We start from the raw sequence: 15,488 nt of genomic DNA, 5'->3' as shown, positions 1-15,488 counted from the left end.
GTTCGGTGGGAACAACCAACTCGCACGTCACCTGGATAGCGTCTCTATACTGGTCGAATTTTCTTCAGAGTGCTGTTGAAAACCGGATAGCCAGTGAGAAGGATACCAGTTTGTGCTCTTTAAGGCACTCACACCTTAAACCGACATTTAGCCAAGCTTGTTGCCTCTTCCCTGGGCAGGGCAGGAACCTCCCGACATCCTCCTTCTTGTCCCCACGACTGAAGCTCCGGAACAGCGAGATCTGCAGGAACTGCCAGGAACAACTGCCTCAGCTACAGCTCTTCTTCATTTAAAAGGTACTGTGCAAGTGCAGTCAAGAAATCCTTTCTCCCGCGGTGAAAGTTTGTGAAACATTTGCAAATTTGAAGGCTTATCCTTCCCTAAACCGACATATAACTTTTCGTCTGACCACCTACTTCTAAAAACCGTGGCAAAGACTTAACTGTTTACTACCAGAACTGTGCTATCCTATCCAAGACTCTGAACCATTGACTTTGGCCCAGGCCTATTGAATTGAATTGCTGGTTCTAGTGAACTGAAACTATTTGCCCTACCTTTGAAAGTATTTGTGCTTTGATTCTTTTGACCTTGTCTTTTTATCATTTTAAAGTAACTGATGTGCCATTTTGCTCCCACTTCAGGGGAGCTGAACTTGTTCAAAAACTGATTTGTTGTGTATTGTAGTTACAATGATGTTGAGATCTTTATTGGAAATCTAACGCCCTTGTAAGATGAGACATGCATTGTTGATAGATATCATGTGTGGAAGTTTTTCTTTTTTGTAAAAAAAGTTTTGTATGAAATTATGATCAAATAAAAAAAAACAAAAAAAATGGTAGTATATTAGATTGGGATATTGAACTGCTCTTACTAGTGGAATGTTTTCCAACTGACTGTGTAAATAAATGTATATTCTTTTACCAAGAAACCTTCAGTAAGCTTTTGTTTGAACCACTGTGATTGCTAGTCCTTTGTGTAACCCCTTGTACTGCTCACTTTACTCTTGAGATAAGTCTGGCTGCTCAGCCACCGCTACCACTTTACTGTGTAGTACAGGCTTGTACCAAATGTGAAATTGAGCCTGTCTGTAGTAACATTGTCCACTCCCCAGATATGGACTGCACGCAAGGAGACCAGATGAGACGGTTCCATGTAATAATGTCCCCACAAAAATATCGCCATGCAAAAATATCACCGGAAAATGGCCGTTTTTTTGTGGGGACATTATTGCATGGAACATGCGGGGGACACCCCGCAACCCTCAAACCCTTTTTTTTTTCCTTTTTTTTTTTTTTTGGCTGCCCCTCTCCCAATATATATATTCACCCATATAATATCACCACAACCTTTTCCAGGCGATATTATGTACGGCGACCATATATATGGGGATAATATTACCCGATACCGATGACACTCGGCCGTGGACCTGATTGACAATGCCAAGTCCTCAGAGAGCACAACCCCGTAACTCCCTGGTGATGGCACATGACAGGGCCACAGTATTGTCTGTCAGAACCAGAACAGACTTCCCCTGAATTGCAGGCTGGAATAACAACAATCCCCCAGGATGGCAGCTAGTTCTGTTCTGGCATCGGTAGTAAGAATGATGTGCAATACTGGGCACAACACCACCCCTTTCTGGGGTGGAGACCTGGCCAATGACCAGCAGAGAGACAGTCGGAGGGCAGCAGTGACCGGGATCAAGGAGTCACACTGCAGCGATACCGGGCACCAATGGGACAGCAGGTGAGAAACCAATGGCCTCAAATGCAGCCACGCCAACGGGAACTCAAAGACGCAGGAAGCCATATGACCATGAAGACACAACAGCTCCCTGGCTGAAGCTCAGGCCTTGCACAACAGCCCACTCAGAGTCCAGAGCTGGAAAGCCCTGTCGAGCAGGAGGCGAACCTTCCCTTGCCTGGAGCAGAACTGGGCACCGATGAACTGCAGTGTCTAAGAAGGGGACAATTGGCACTTCAGAAGATTGATTTTTTTTTAAAAACACCTGGTTAGACCCCGGCAGACCAGTCAGAGATGGAGCAGCATCTGGCACCAGGACCCAGACTTGACTAACCAATTGTCCAATTAGGGGTACACCTGAATCCCAGCCAGGTGCAGGGGCGCCACCAGGGGAGACAACAGCTTAGTGAAAATTCTCGAAGAAGACTTGAGGCTGAAGGAGAGAACAAGGAAATTATAATGGTCCTTCCCCACCACGAACCGCAGGAAGCGCAGATGACTCTGGAAGATTGGGACATGATAGTATAAGCGTCCGGTAGGTTGATGCAAGTCATCCAGTCCCCCCTCAGCAGTACGAGCAAAATGGTCTGCAGGGTTTCCATCTTGAAGCGCAGTGTCCGAACAAAAGCATAGGTTCAGAATGAGCTGGAAAGAGAGCACCTTGCAGGCTTCTAGGATCCCTCTAACTTCCAATAGCAAAGACATAAATGCTGCATGCCAGAGATGGTGGAGCCCATGGCCATCGCCGCTTGACGGATCCCGTCATAAAACAGGTCTGACATGAACTCTGTCATAAAACAGGTCTGACATGAACTCTGTCTGCCTCTGCATGTCCACGAGAAGCTGGGAGCAGTCCGTACCTTCATCCAGATACTATCACAACTTCTGAACGCCACCCAACACTGTCTCCGCGACATAGGCCCCATAGGTGTTGGAGCATAAGAACAGATGCGACCGCCACATAGGATTACTTGTAAGCAGAGTCCACTTTTCTGTCCACTGGGTCCCTGACAGCCTCTCCTTCTACCAACATGGAGAAACGACCAACCAGTCTCTCAATTTGGTAGAACGGGCGAACAGCCAGACTTACGCTTTCAGGAGGTGATGCAGGCTGGTTCTTAGATACAGTGAATCCCCAAAGCCACAACAAAGGAATGTCCACACTATATGTTAGTTGTTAACACAGCTTCTTTACATAAAATAAGGTTGCTACCCAAGAATATATACATATAAATAATAACACATTGTACTTGGAAATACTTATTCAAAGAATGGCAAATATATACACTATGTGGTACCACACAATACTTAAGTAATAGATGCACTAACTGCAGCCAGTTTTAAACAGGCATGTGAATTTTTAAGTGAGGTGTATCAGCATAGAATAGGAAAGAAAGGCAAGTTAGTTGTGAACAGTGGCAGAATGCTTTCTTTAGACTAGATATACAATTCTGTGTGAAGATCCCCCAACCTGGTCAACCTGTTGTGGAAAGCTTAGGGAGTAACTTATCTTTGTCTTTTACAGCACAGTTGAATAATGTTCAATAACCTTCTGCTTTATTTAAAAGGTTCTACCAACCCAAAGTACCTGAGAGATCACAGGCGAACAGGATCCAAGATGAATCTGGGACCATTGGACGATTCAGAGGCTAGAAGATGATCTTCCTCATCACAGTGTAATTGGTGCCTTGGCAGGTGGAGTAGCAGAGTTTCTCAGTTTCACCTGTTGATTCCCTCCAAGGATGGACCCCCCCTTGGAAGAAGGAGCCACTGAGATGTTGAGTCTGCGAGAAGAATGGAACCAAAGTCTTTCTGAAGTGCAGCAGTTTTGCTCTTCCCGATGCTCTCTTTTGGTCATTGATTTCTCCCACTGTAGAAGTCCTGGGAAGATGAAACTTGCTGTGTGCTCCTTTAATGCTTGGCAGATGATAGTAAGACCTGTTGGACCCTATGTTGACTTCTGGCGGCGAGTGCATAGGTCACTTTTAATGTCTGGTTTCGGGTTCACCCGGTTGTCTGACTTTCGGTTCTTCAGTGCTGCAGCTGCAGCACGGACCTCTGGGTTGCTTCTGGTGACCTGGACTTGACCACTGGAGAGGACCTCGGAATCTCACCAAGTCTGGATCTCGGGACATCTTTGTTAGCTTCTAGCTTCTGGTGGCTGGAAACCCATCGGCGGACCTTCCTCTGCACCCAGCAATTCTGGTCTCTCTTTTGGAGGGAAAAAGTGGTCACTGCTGATGTCAAGGATGTCCTTTGAAATGTTCTAGTGAAGTTTGGAACTTTTGCAGCTCCAGGTGTGCAGCAGCACTATGCCAGGATACCCCCTATTCTGGACGGTAGACCGCAACAGCTTCCAGCAGTCATAAAACGCATCTGCGGACCCTGGGTGACACCAAATGGCTTCTCTGACTCCAGATGTCTGGGCACAGCTCTTCAGGACTTCTCTGGATGGCAGGCACACAGGACTGGTTCCAGGATACTTCGATGAAGAGCAGCAGTTTGCACAATGGTCCCTCATAGATTGGGGAGAGGTCTCCTTTGCAGGACCTCTCTGAATCAGTCCTTGGATAACATGGCAGCTTTCGGATTACATTGATGAAATTGCAGCAGCAGACATCTCCTCCAGCTGGGCTTCAAGCAACAGCTTCTTCTTGCTAAGCTTTGACTTCAGCTTTTGAACCAATTGGTAAGCGAGAGGTCCCCAATAATACACATCTTTTCCCCATTCACTCTGGCTGAGCCAGGCTCAGTCAACCAATCATGCAAAAGGCCATTCATGCAGGCAGGCTGCCAATCAGGCTCACAGGCATTCAGGCCCTTCACGACACCCAGACACCCATAACAAAGGATATGGATTGGGGCAAGTACCCTGCCTTACAGCACACTACACTGCATTTATGTCAGTTTCAGTCAGGGTTGTCTCATTGATTGGGTCTCACACACACAGAAATCAGACACCCATAGCACAGAATGTGTGTTCACTTTAGACTATATTCATACAGCTCCCACCCCTACGGTGTACCCACAACACTTATCCCATGTAAAGGCTCCTGTCATTCTGACAGGAGGCAGCCTCAGAGCCACACATACTATTTCCACCAAACAGCCAGTCAGGAGGAAAGGGAACAGAGACATATATGGTGTTTCCACCCAACAGCCACTTAAGAGGAAGGGACGGAGCCAGAGGTTCCCAGCACTTTGGTAAAAACAAGAGGAAAAGGCAATAGAAACCAAGAGGCTAGAGTGGCCATCTTGCCTTTGTTAGGAAATATTTCCCGAAGTGCAATTTTCCCTCCATATTATGGACCCCCCCCTCCAAACTTGTTGCTTTTGCTTGGCTGACCTAAACGGACTTTTTCCAGTTGAACACAGCCTTCAGCTGCACTCCCCTGGCCTGTTGCTCATTTGTTATGGGGAAACTGACACGTCCTTCAGACTGTCAGTACTGGGAAACTATTTTTCCCTTAGTCTGTGACTTTGATGCCATTTCTTGGTAACTTTTTATCTGTCTGCAAAGTACCTTACTGCACCACACACAGGGATCCTTTCGTTTTGTGGCCCTAGACACACTCTACGGAATTGTTGGTAGTGAGACCAGTGTGCCTAGGAAGAACTGCTGGCAGCAGTTTACTGTTATTGTTACTTCTTTTTATTGTACAATACCACGTTTATCGTGTTTGGTCCCTGACGGTGGCGAGTGCCGCAAATGGCTGTGCCACAAAGTATTTTGTTCTGTCCTTTGGCTATCTTGTCCCTCCCCGCAGGTTGAGCTGACCCGGGACTTCCTGATTTGGGCATGCAGCCTCCGGCGAAAACCGCATCTTTCGTGAGCTCCTGCATGTCACGTGTGCTAGCGCCCAGGAAGAGGTTTGGGACTGTGGGGTCCCAATACATATTATGGGTGCCAGGATGTCTGATGTGCCTGTATGACTGAGATCACTGTGGGCCGTGAATGGTCCATGTCTGGCATGCATGCAAGAGAGAAGATCTTCCATTGGCTGTCCAAATCCAAGCACAGCTTGATCTTCGGATAAGAGAAGCGGCTCTGCATCCATTCTAGGTCGATCTACCATGGTTCACACCGAACTACGAAAGAAGACAAGTATCCTGTATGCTGAAGCAGACCTGTGGACCTACCAGAAATGCGCTGGGATGTTTGGCACACTGAGCCTGCTGCTTTCCCTTCGGGCCCCTGCTTTATCATCTTTCTTAAAAGGCCTGACAGGTTGCTTTGACTCATTTGAGTAGTGGGAACAACTACTCACGGCACCTCCTGATTTCCTGCCAAAAGAGCCTTCTCAGAAGTGTTCCTGGGCCATCCAGTGAACTGACCAGCTCTACCCCGGGACAACGCATAGGAGGGCTCCTGTTCCAAGTTGTGACTCAAACTTGGGGAATCGCTAACTTGTGGTCCTCGACCCTCCCACCAAATTTCATAGGCTTAGCTCCTATGGGTCGCGAATTAGGAGAGTGCACCACGCCGCGAGCCTGTGCAGTCGCTGTGTCACTACCCTGTAGCGACGGTCGCTGTGGGTGTCTTGCATACCTGCTCACCTGAGCCCAGAGTCCTGCTGCACCTGAATTCTCTTCGTCCTCCCTTCGTAAGCAGAGTAAAGGCACTGTCCTGTCATGGACGACCATCCTGTCCCGCAGCCCCTGGGAGCCCGAACAACAAGCAAAGGCAGGGTTTGAACCTACCAGCGACCTCGACTAAACTGGCACAATTTGGTCCAGAGTGTGCCAAGGGGCAGTGAGTACTTGCTTAATTTAGCAGTGGCCCCTGGCACATCCATTTTACTTTTATGCACGAGGATTCCTTTAAGATCCTCACTTTGGCTGGGATAGCCTGCTCTCCCTAGCCATTCCTGAACGTCAAATGTTGCTCTGCATGTAAGGATAGTCCCCCCTCGAATAGTGGGGCTTTATTCCTCATTGCCTCAAGCCCCTTCCCAAACTGCTACAGGCCATGGAAAAGGTACGGCTTTTGCTCCTTACGCATGACTGTGTGTTGTAAACGCACTGCTGTATGTTTGAGCACAAGGCTCCCACTTCGTAGCGCTGGACTGCTTAATTTAGCGTTTTGATCCTGAAGTTTGGTCAATGCAATAATTGTGTTAACCCCCCTTCTGTTACAGGTTGTGGAGGTGTTTTCCCCCTTAATGCATTAGGCTGAAGTGATTGTATATATGTTGAATAGTGATAGACTTGTGTGGTATCTGTTTTCTATTACTGTGGTTATTTGTGTTTGATTATAAGGCCTATAATAGATGTATATGTATTTTTGATATACACCTGTCTAAGATGTATATGTATTTTTGATATACACCTGTCTAAGAGTATTATGTGGCTTGTTACTGTGTGTGCTCATTGTGGGCTTCTGATCACTCTCACCCCTCCCGACACCTCGTCTTGACCGCCCACCAAGCTACTTCGGTACGTCTGGCTTGCACTAAAGGTTCTGCTGTTCCACTAAACTAGGGTGGCCTCCTAAATGTCTGCCCACCGGGTCAGAGTTTAGAAATCCATCTTTACAGCCTTCTATTAGGAATCCATTGATTCCTATGGCAGGGCCTGGGTGTCCCAAAAATGGAGGTCACTCAGAGCCACTGCCAAGTCAGCATGTAGCTGCCACCAGCCCATACCCTGCTATCTGAGCAAAACACAGGTGCCCAAAAACACACATAAGGGGTATAAGGGTGTACCCCCAACCACGGGTGCCATAGAGGTATCCCATGGATTTTGTTCACCAAAAGATAAAACAAAGAGTTGCCCTGCCAGAGGACCAGGGTGGAGCGCAGTGGCAGAAAACAGAGAAAACACACACAGAATTGGTAGGACAAAGACTAAGACGCCCTGTCCCTCCATAAGGCATTTCCAGCAACACAGGGCCTCTTCCCCTTTCAGAGGGTACAACTTTGCCATAAAGAGGGGCGTGGATATGTACTCTAGATTAGACCACTCCTGAAAGATCTTATCGCAGATATCAGAAAGTAAAGGCAGGCCGAGTTTGGGGATATGCTTGAATTGGCAAATCTTCGGACCAGTATCCTGCTCTGCAGTCGTCGGCTCCTTAAACCCCATGGATAGGTATCCGACGACATAGAGGATGAAATACATGATGACGAGGAAACCCAGACATCCCTAGATTTCTAGTAGCACGGCTGGCCAGGAAATCCTTAAAGAGGATTTGAAAAATTTTCCTGTAGACCGCAGCCTACCCCTCAGCAGTACTCCTCCATTTAACCGGACTGGAGAAAGAGTGTAAATCAAGATGCTTGCATTTGGCTGCATGCTTCCCCATTGTGCCAGCAGCCACAACTGCAGAGGCACCCATCTGAGCACCAGACACCCTAAATCTTCAGAAAGTCAGCCCGGAAGCAAGGGTGGTGACTCTGTTGCCTAGCAACGAAGAAGCGGCACCCTAGCAATCTGCGCCCCAGGCTGTCATATACAAGAAGGCACACCCAGCTACGATCCCACTGCGCCCAGGTTAGACAAGCGACAGCCGCTGCGCCACACTGTAGAGATATCACGAGACCTCCCGGTCTCCCGAGATCTCGTGCGCGGCCGGAGTGCGGGCTTTGCGCGCCCAGCCGCGGATTCAGGCGGGAGAAAGCCACAGAGCAGGACGCGCTCCCAGGCGCTCCTCCCAAGAAGAGGAATCCAAGCCGCAAGAGAGACTCCCCGCATTTGCACGAGTTGTGTCGCAGCACGGGGGCCTGTTGCCCATCATTGACTCATGTTATATATGTTGCAGATTTACTTGAGTGGTACCGAAGAATAAAAGGACACAACCTGCAACTACACCGCCTCCTATCATTTATTGTGAGAATTATACCACATAATTGGCGACGAGGATCACCATTAAAACCCGTGTGGAGCCATGCAAGGAGCGACACCACCACCGCCCTTCCTGCAAACTCCAGGTAGGCCTGCCATTCCGTGGCCACAATGGTAACCCTTATTCACAACGTATGTAGAGGCCTAAGATGGTGCGGGCTACTCGGCGGCGAGACGCAGGGCGATGTTACTAAATGCCCTAGGCGTCGAAGGACAGAGGGTGTTTGAGAGTCTCCCCCCCGAGCCGGTAGCTGGTGATAACGATGATGTATTCAAGGAGGCTGTACGAAGGATTGTAAAAGGTTAGCCAGTAAGGAGAATACCGTCCTGCACAGGATTCGGTTCTGCAGCCGCAAACAGGAGGCGTCTGAACCCGTTGATGATTATGTCACCAAACTGCGCGAACTGGCGGCGCTCTGCAGCTTTGGTAACAACGCTGAGAGTATCATCTGCAACATGCTGATGGTTCACACCAACAGCAGAAAAGTACAAGATAAGTTCATTTTAGAGAAGGAATTGCAGCTGGAAAAAGCTATTGAAATAGCGAGAGCAGTTGAGGAAACGGTAGGCAGAAGGAAAGAATTTGCAAGCGGCCACGGCCCTACTGAAGTACAATCTGTGGCATTTCGCCCAAAGAAGGAGAGGCCGGTCCTCGATGCGAGTGAAGGAAAATGGGAGAAGAAAGAACCGTTGAAATGCCACAGGTCCACCAGCACGAAGCACCTAGCCTTCGATAGAGAGTGCCCAGCAAGAGACAAGGAGTGCTCAGTATGCAAAAAGATTAGTCACTTCTCAATCGTGTGTCGGTGGCGCAACAAGAAGATCACGAGTGTCAAGGCTGAACACAACACGGAGAGGGATTTGTCCTCAGAAGATGAAGGGAGACCGACAGTCATCATGGTGAACAGCTCACGGACCAGAAGGGAAAAGCCCCATTGTGCAATCAAAATCAATGGACTGGAAACAAGGGTCATGGCTGATTCGGGTTCTGATCTCACCATAATACCCCTACGCACATACAAAGAGATGATGGGTACAGAGACGGTCCAAGTACTCAGCACACGGCACAAGCCTACAGTTTTTGGTGGTGCTTCTGTAGACTTGTTGGGCTACATCAAAGGGAAAGTAGAGTTCAAAGGAAGAGAGACCACCACCAAAGTTTACTTTAGTCAAGAAGGACCAGCGTTATTAGGGTGGGATGACCAGGCGAAACTGAAAATCAAGCTGGACCCCAGCACAGAGGATCGGGTACTGTCAGTCAGTTGGAGGAGCGCACCAGTAGCGAAAAGTGATTACCCCAAACTATTTTCGGAAGAACCTGGACACATCAAGGGCTTTGTCCACAAAATATTACTCAAAACCAACGCAGTCCCAGTCAAGCACAGAGTAAGGCCAGTACCGGCAACTGCAAGAGAGACACTCAGAAGCCAACTGGACAGAATGAAGAAAGATGGCGTCATCGAAGAAATTGAAGCTTCTGAGTGGCTGAGCCCAGTGGTACTCATAAAGAAACAGAACTCACAAGAGCTAAGAGCATGCATTGATCTCCGCAGCCTTAACCTGGAAGTTATTGCAGACAGCTACCCAATGCCGAGCATCAATGAGTTAATCCTCATGATGAAGGAAGCCAAAGTATTCTCGAAACTGGACATGAGGAACGCCTACCATCAAATTCAACTGCACAAGGAGTCCAAGCCACTCACCGCTTTCATCACCCTGTTTGGCACGTACCAGTTCACCAAAATGGCATTTGGTTTATCATCTGCAGCCTCAGCGTTTCAACGCATGATGGATGCTCTGCTGCGGAACGTCAGGAACGTGGCCTATTTCCAGGATGACATCCTTATCTACACAAAGGACGAACAGATGCATGACGTCACATTGAGAACAGTCCTCACCAAACTGCAAGAAGCGGGTGTGAGATTAAGGTACGAAAAATGTGTGTTCAAAGCAAAAGAAGTTGAGTATTTGGGGTACAAAATATCAGAGATGGGTATAAGTCCCAAGCAAAACTTACTGCAGGCCATAATTAAAGCTCCAGAACCCACCAACAAAGACGAAGTGAGGTAATTCCTCGGGTTGGCGGAGTACTATGCAAAATTCATCCCCAAATTCTCGGAAACCTCAGCGCCGCTCCGAGAGCTCCTCAAAAAATGGTCGGAGTACACGTGGCCTGATGATCAGAAGAAAGCGGTGAAAAGCATAAAACGACACATAGTTGAAGCGCCATGCCTGCAACCGTTCAACCCAGAGTGGAGTACAGTCTTCACTACAGATGCCAGTGCATATGGACTAGGGGCGGTTCTCACTCAGAAGAAGGGCGACACGGAACATGTGGTAGCGTCTGCCTCGAAAGCCCTATCGTCAGCTGAACAAAACTACTCCACCATAGAGAAGGAGATGCTAGCGTGTGCATGGGCCGTGGAACATTTCAGGACATATGTGTGGGGCACAAAGTTCAAGTTGGTTACCGACCATAAGCCCCTCATCCACATGCTCAGCCCAGGTGGCACCAAAGTGTGAACGCCCAGATTGACTCGTATAGCAGCAAAACTGCAGGAGTACACCTTCGAGGTGCAACACATCTCCGGATGGAAGAATTTGCAGGCAGACTGCATGTCAAGATTGCCAGAGGGCAAGGACAATGCCGCCACTTTCTTACAAGAAGAATGCATTGTAGCATCCATTACAGATCTCAAGGCGCCCGACTACCTGGAACTCAGCGAAAATCACTGGATGGAAGAAGACGGAAAGGATCCTACCATGGTGAGAATCAGAGAATGGATCAAAAACGGATGGCCAGATGAAAGGGCAGTGCCAGAAGGTATGAGACCTTATTGCAAAGTGGCAGATGAGATCTCAGAAGCCGACGGTATAATTATGAAAACAGACCAGGTAATCCCACCCACAGGCATGAGGAAAATCATTCTGTGCAGGGCCCATGCGGGCCATCTGGGGAACACCATGACACGTCGCAGAGTGAGAGAAGCCTACTGGTGGGCGTCCATGGACCAAGAGATCCGCACCATGATTGAGAGATGCCATGAGTGTCTCAACAGTGACAAGCGCCTGAAGATCAGACAGGCGCCCATCATTCCCACAGAAACCCCGGAAGCGGTGTGGTCAAAAGTGGGTCTAGACGTTATAGGACCATTGGAGGCGATGGCGCCTGAGTATTGGTACGGCATAGTACTAGTGGACTATTTATCGAAATGGGTCGAGGCCGAGTTTGTTCCTAACATCACGACCGCAACCGTAATAGAGGTCCTCACAGCAATTTTTCAGAGGGAAGCGCTCCCCAACGAATTAGTAACAGACAACGGAGTACAACTTATATCCAGAGACATGGAACTGTTTCTGAGGAAGCACAACATACACCAGAAGAAAGCAGCACTCTACCATCCCCAAGCAAATGGGCTCATCGAGAGGGCCAATAGGTTTATTAAGGGAGCCATCCAATTAGCAACCACTTCAGGAATGGATCCCCTCAAAACAACAAAAGAGGCCATCGCAGCTCACAGACTGACCCCCAACGGGATCACCCAAATTTCTCCTTTTCGCATGCTGAGAGGGAGGAGAGCAGCATCCACGCTAGTGCCGCCATGGTTGGCCAGAGTAAGAGAAGACGAAGAAGTAGACATGTTGGAAGTGGTGTGGAGAATAGAGAACAGCAAGGCACGCATGAAAAGGTGGAGCGACAGAAGAAGAAGGACCAAACAAGAGTCAGAAGTAAAAGAAGGAGATTGGATCAAAATACAGTTACCGACCAAGGATCAAATCACAGGGTCACGGTTCAGCAGACCTGTGAAGGTGATGCACCGAGGAGCCAACCATGTCTGCACCGAAGATGGGTCCACATGGAACATGGAAAGAGTAGCCATGTTTGAAAAGAGGCAAGAGAGAGAAAAGACTTTTGAAAGGTCTGAAGCTGAAGGAGTAATGGACAATGAGAGGGGGGAAGAACGAGAGCCGGAGACAGACAGAAGAGAAGTTGAAGAAAATGAGTTTCAAGTGGATGCCCCCACAGTCGAGCGAGAAAATGACCAGCAGAACGTGTGCAGTGAGAGAGGCGATCGTCCGCGAAGGGAACACAGAAGACCGGTGAGATACAATGACTATGTATTGCAATGAACTGCCTTTGCATTATAAGAGGGAGGTGTGTAGAGATATCGCGAGACCGAGATCTCGTGCGCGGCCGGAAGTGCAGGCTTTGCGCGCCCAGCCGCGGATTTAGGCGGGAGAAAGCCACGGAACAGGACGCGCTCCCGGGCGCTCCTCCCAAGAAGAGGACTCCAAGCCGCAAGAGAGACTCCCAGCATTTGCACGAGTTGTGTCGCAGCACCGGGGCCTGTTGCCCATCATTGACTCATGTTATATATGTTGCAGATTTACTTGAGTGGTACCGAAGAATAAAAGGACACAACTTGCAACTACACCGCCTCCTATCATTTATTGTGAGAATTATACAACACACACACTTCCTTTTTGTTATGTAATTTCAATTCCGTGAGGAGGCCGTGCAACCTCGGACGGGCTTACCCTCCCAGGGAGGCCGCAGTGGCCCGAAAACCCGTCCTACCGCTAGGCTTATTAACCGACACCCAGGGCGGGACACAAAGGCCCCCTGCCCGGGCCGCTGCATCAAGGTCCTGTGACCTACCCAAGCACACTCCATTTGCCCGTGGACAACATCCACTCGACCCCGCAGGAGAACTGGCTAGCATCCTCCAGCCCAGCCACTACAAAAGCCCCGCTGAAGAGCCACCGGACGAGAGCCAGCATCCCTAGTTCCTCACATGCACAGGGAAGATCCAAACTTTCTGCAGAAATAAAATAACTGGCAGGATGTTGCTCAGGGGGGAGAGGTCATACCTCCTAGGCGGGGAAGGGGTTAGGGGACGCCAGCTTCACAGAACCAGACATGCCAACATTCTGAAGCCCCTGAGAGGGAGATTTCAGCACCGAAGTCGGGAGAATGCATTTTCCCCATAAGAATGCATTGGGGATATTGTTATTTTAGACGGGAGACAGTAAAAAATAGCACTGTTTCTAATTATAAAATCGGGTGTCTCCCGCCTAAATCGGGAGGGTTGGCATGTATGCAGAAAGTACTCTATGATTAGTACTGGTACGAGAAAGAGTGGACATGTAGGCAAGGAAATGTACTCTGACGATCACATTTGGGTGTATTCGCGAGAACCGTGAATTCGAGTTTAAAAGAGATGGAAAGGGAATCTCTTGCTAATTGTAGGCAACGTTTCCTTTCGGAAACACATTCGATACTATCTGACGGTTTACAAAATCCCCGCCCTTTCAGTCCTTCATTGATGACGTCCACAACAACGTCTCACCTGACCTGCCTACATTAGTGAAGCAAGTTCAGGTGCTGCCCAAACCCGCCACGCATGCGCGCTGTTACAAACGTCTGCCTTACCCCTTAACAAGGAGTCACGTGCTTATGTTAAAGGCACGCGTTTTTTGTCACAAAAACATTTTAGGTCAAGTGATACAGTTAAATTACCTCTTACATAACGCAGGTCGCCATCACACATTGAAAAAGTTACATTGTAGCGTAGACCACCATTCCACATATTAATTTAAATGGTCTTCATTTAAAACCCTGCAGACATGCGCGCCGCCAGCCCTAGTAGATCGCAGCACATCCTACCTTACTCCGCGGCATGTGTGCGAGCCGCCTCCGGCCAGCCCAGCAGACTCCCCTCTCGGGCAGCAAAGGCTGCAGGCTTTCAGAAAACGTGTCAATAGGATTTTGAAAGACGTGACCATATGCCGCAGTATTTTCGCTTTACTCCGTGGCGACAGGGCAGGCTACCATCGGATCGATTTACTAAACAAACTCAAACGTGGGTGGGGACGTTAAACAGTAACTAGCGCAGCTTCAGTGGAAACCGAAAGCGGCAGTAGCTGCCCTGACCAGTTTACCTGTTCTCAGTTGAAATGCCTATTTTTTAATACATTGTTGCTACACGGTACCACGTGCCAGCCGATTAGCACACGGCAATGATGGCATTACCTTGGAACTCGGGGGTCCTGCCTTACTCCAACAGTGAGCCGCTCCCCCTCCGAAACAGGCGGCCTTCATACTAGAGGCAGAGTGGATACTTAAAAACTCACGTTTTGGAGACAGTTACGTCAGGTGTGTTGGAGAGCGAAAACTAAGAATACGCTGTACAAACAGATACATAAAATATCAGGCTAAGATGCTAGCACTGATTATTCAGCAAATACTTCAATCTTATGTCCGAGAAGTTTACAATGTTGAAAATGTTTTTTTCTTTTTTAAATGGGTAGACGCCTTCACTATCGTGGATGGGTAGATTATACAACCCTTCTTCTTTATCCACTAATCCATAAAAAAAAACGATTTTTTAAAGTAATTTTAAACATTTCGATACAGACACTGCGCTAACTAGCACTTTCCTTGATAGGCAAAAACGAATCTAAAAGTGATGTCCCTATTTCTAGGTCCAGAGACGATTGCAGAATCTCTTGCCTACAGCTGCAGCCACTGTTGTTCCAACAGAATAAGAACCGCTAGTCACCCTTCTTTCTAATTTTGTCGGTTATTGATAACTGGGAAAGAGAACAAAAATGGAGTGTGTCAAATGACACTAAGACGCCTAAGACTGTGACCTCCTACCATGGCTATAGAGTTTTAAATTGTGAAATAAGAGTACTTTCTTCATAGGAAACCCAGTAATGGTCACAGTAATAACATAAAACCAGAGGTCAAAGGGGGTGGGAACTAAACGCTACGACGTTCTCTTACTTTTTTCAGAAATCAGTGATCGTTCCCTTACTTTATTTAACCAGAGCACCATTCCGGGATGGCAGTGATGGGCACCGGGTTACACTGTGGCACACCATGCTTAGCTATCTTG

General features: G+C 48.3%; 1 protein-coding gene across 2 annotated transcripts in view; it reads right to left on the bottom strand.

Moving 5' to 3' along the window:
* HNF4G (hepatocyte nuclear factor 4 gamma) overlaps positions 1-14,688 on the bottom strand; it is an 836,697-nt gene extending 822,009 nt beyond the window's left edge. The window contains exon 1 of one of the 2 annotated variants that reach the window (XM_069621228.1): positions 14,621-14,688. The gene's annotated coding sequence lies outside the window, so the exon portion shown is untranslated. Of the gene's footprint in view, positions 1-14,254; positions 14,471-14,620 lie in introns of those variants that run through there. The other variant, XM_069621227.1, reaches the window with a different exon arrangement.
* Between the last annotated feature and the right edge of the window lie 800 nt (positions 14,689-15,488).

The sequence above is a fragment of the Ambystoma mexicanum genome, chromosome 5q, assembly GCF_040938575.1.
Source record: "Ambystoma mexicanum isolate Mex_15411 chromosome 5q, UKY_AmexF1_1, whole genome shotgun sequence".
NCBI lineage: Eukaryota > Metazoa > Chordata > Amphibia > Caudata > Ambystomatidae > Ambystoma > Ambystoma mexicanum.
Note: the sequence above shows the minus strand (reverse complement) of the source record. Positions and strands in the feature narration are given on the sequence as shown.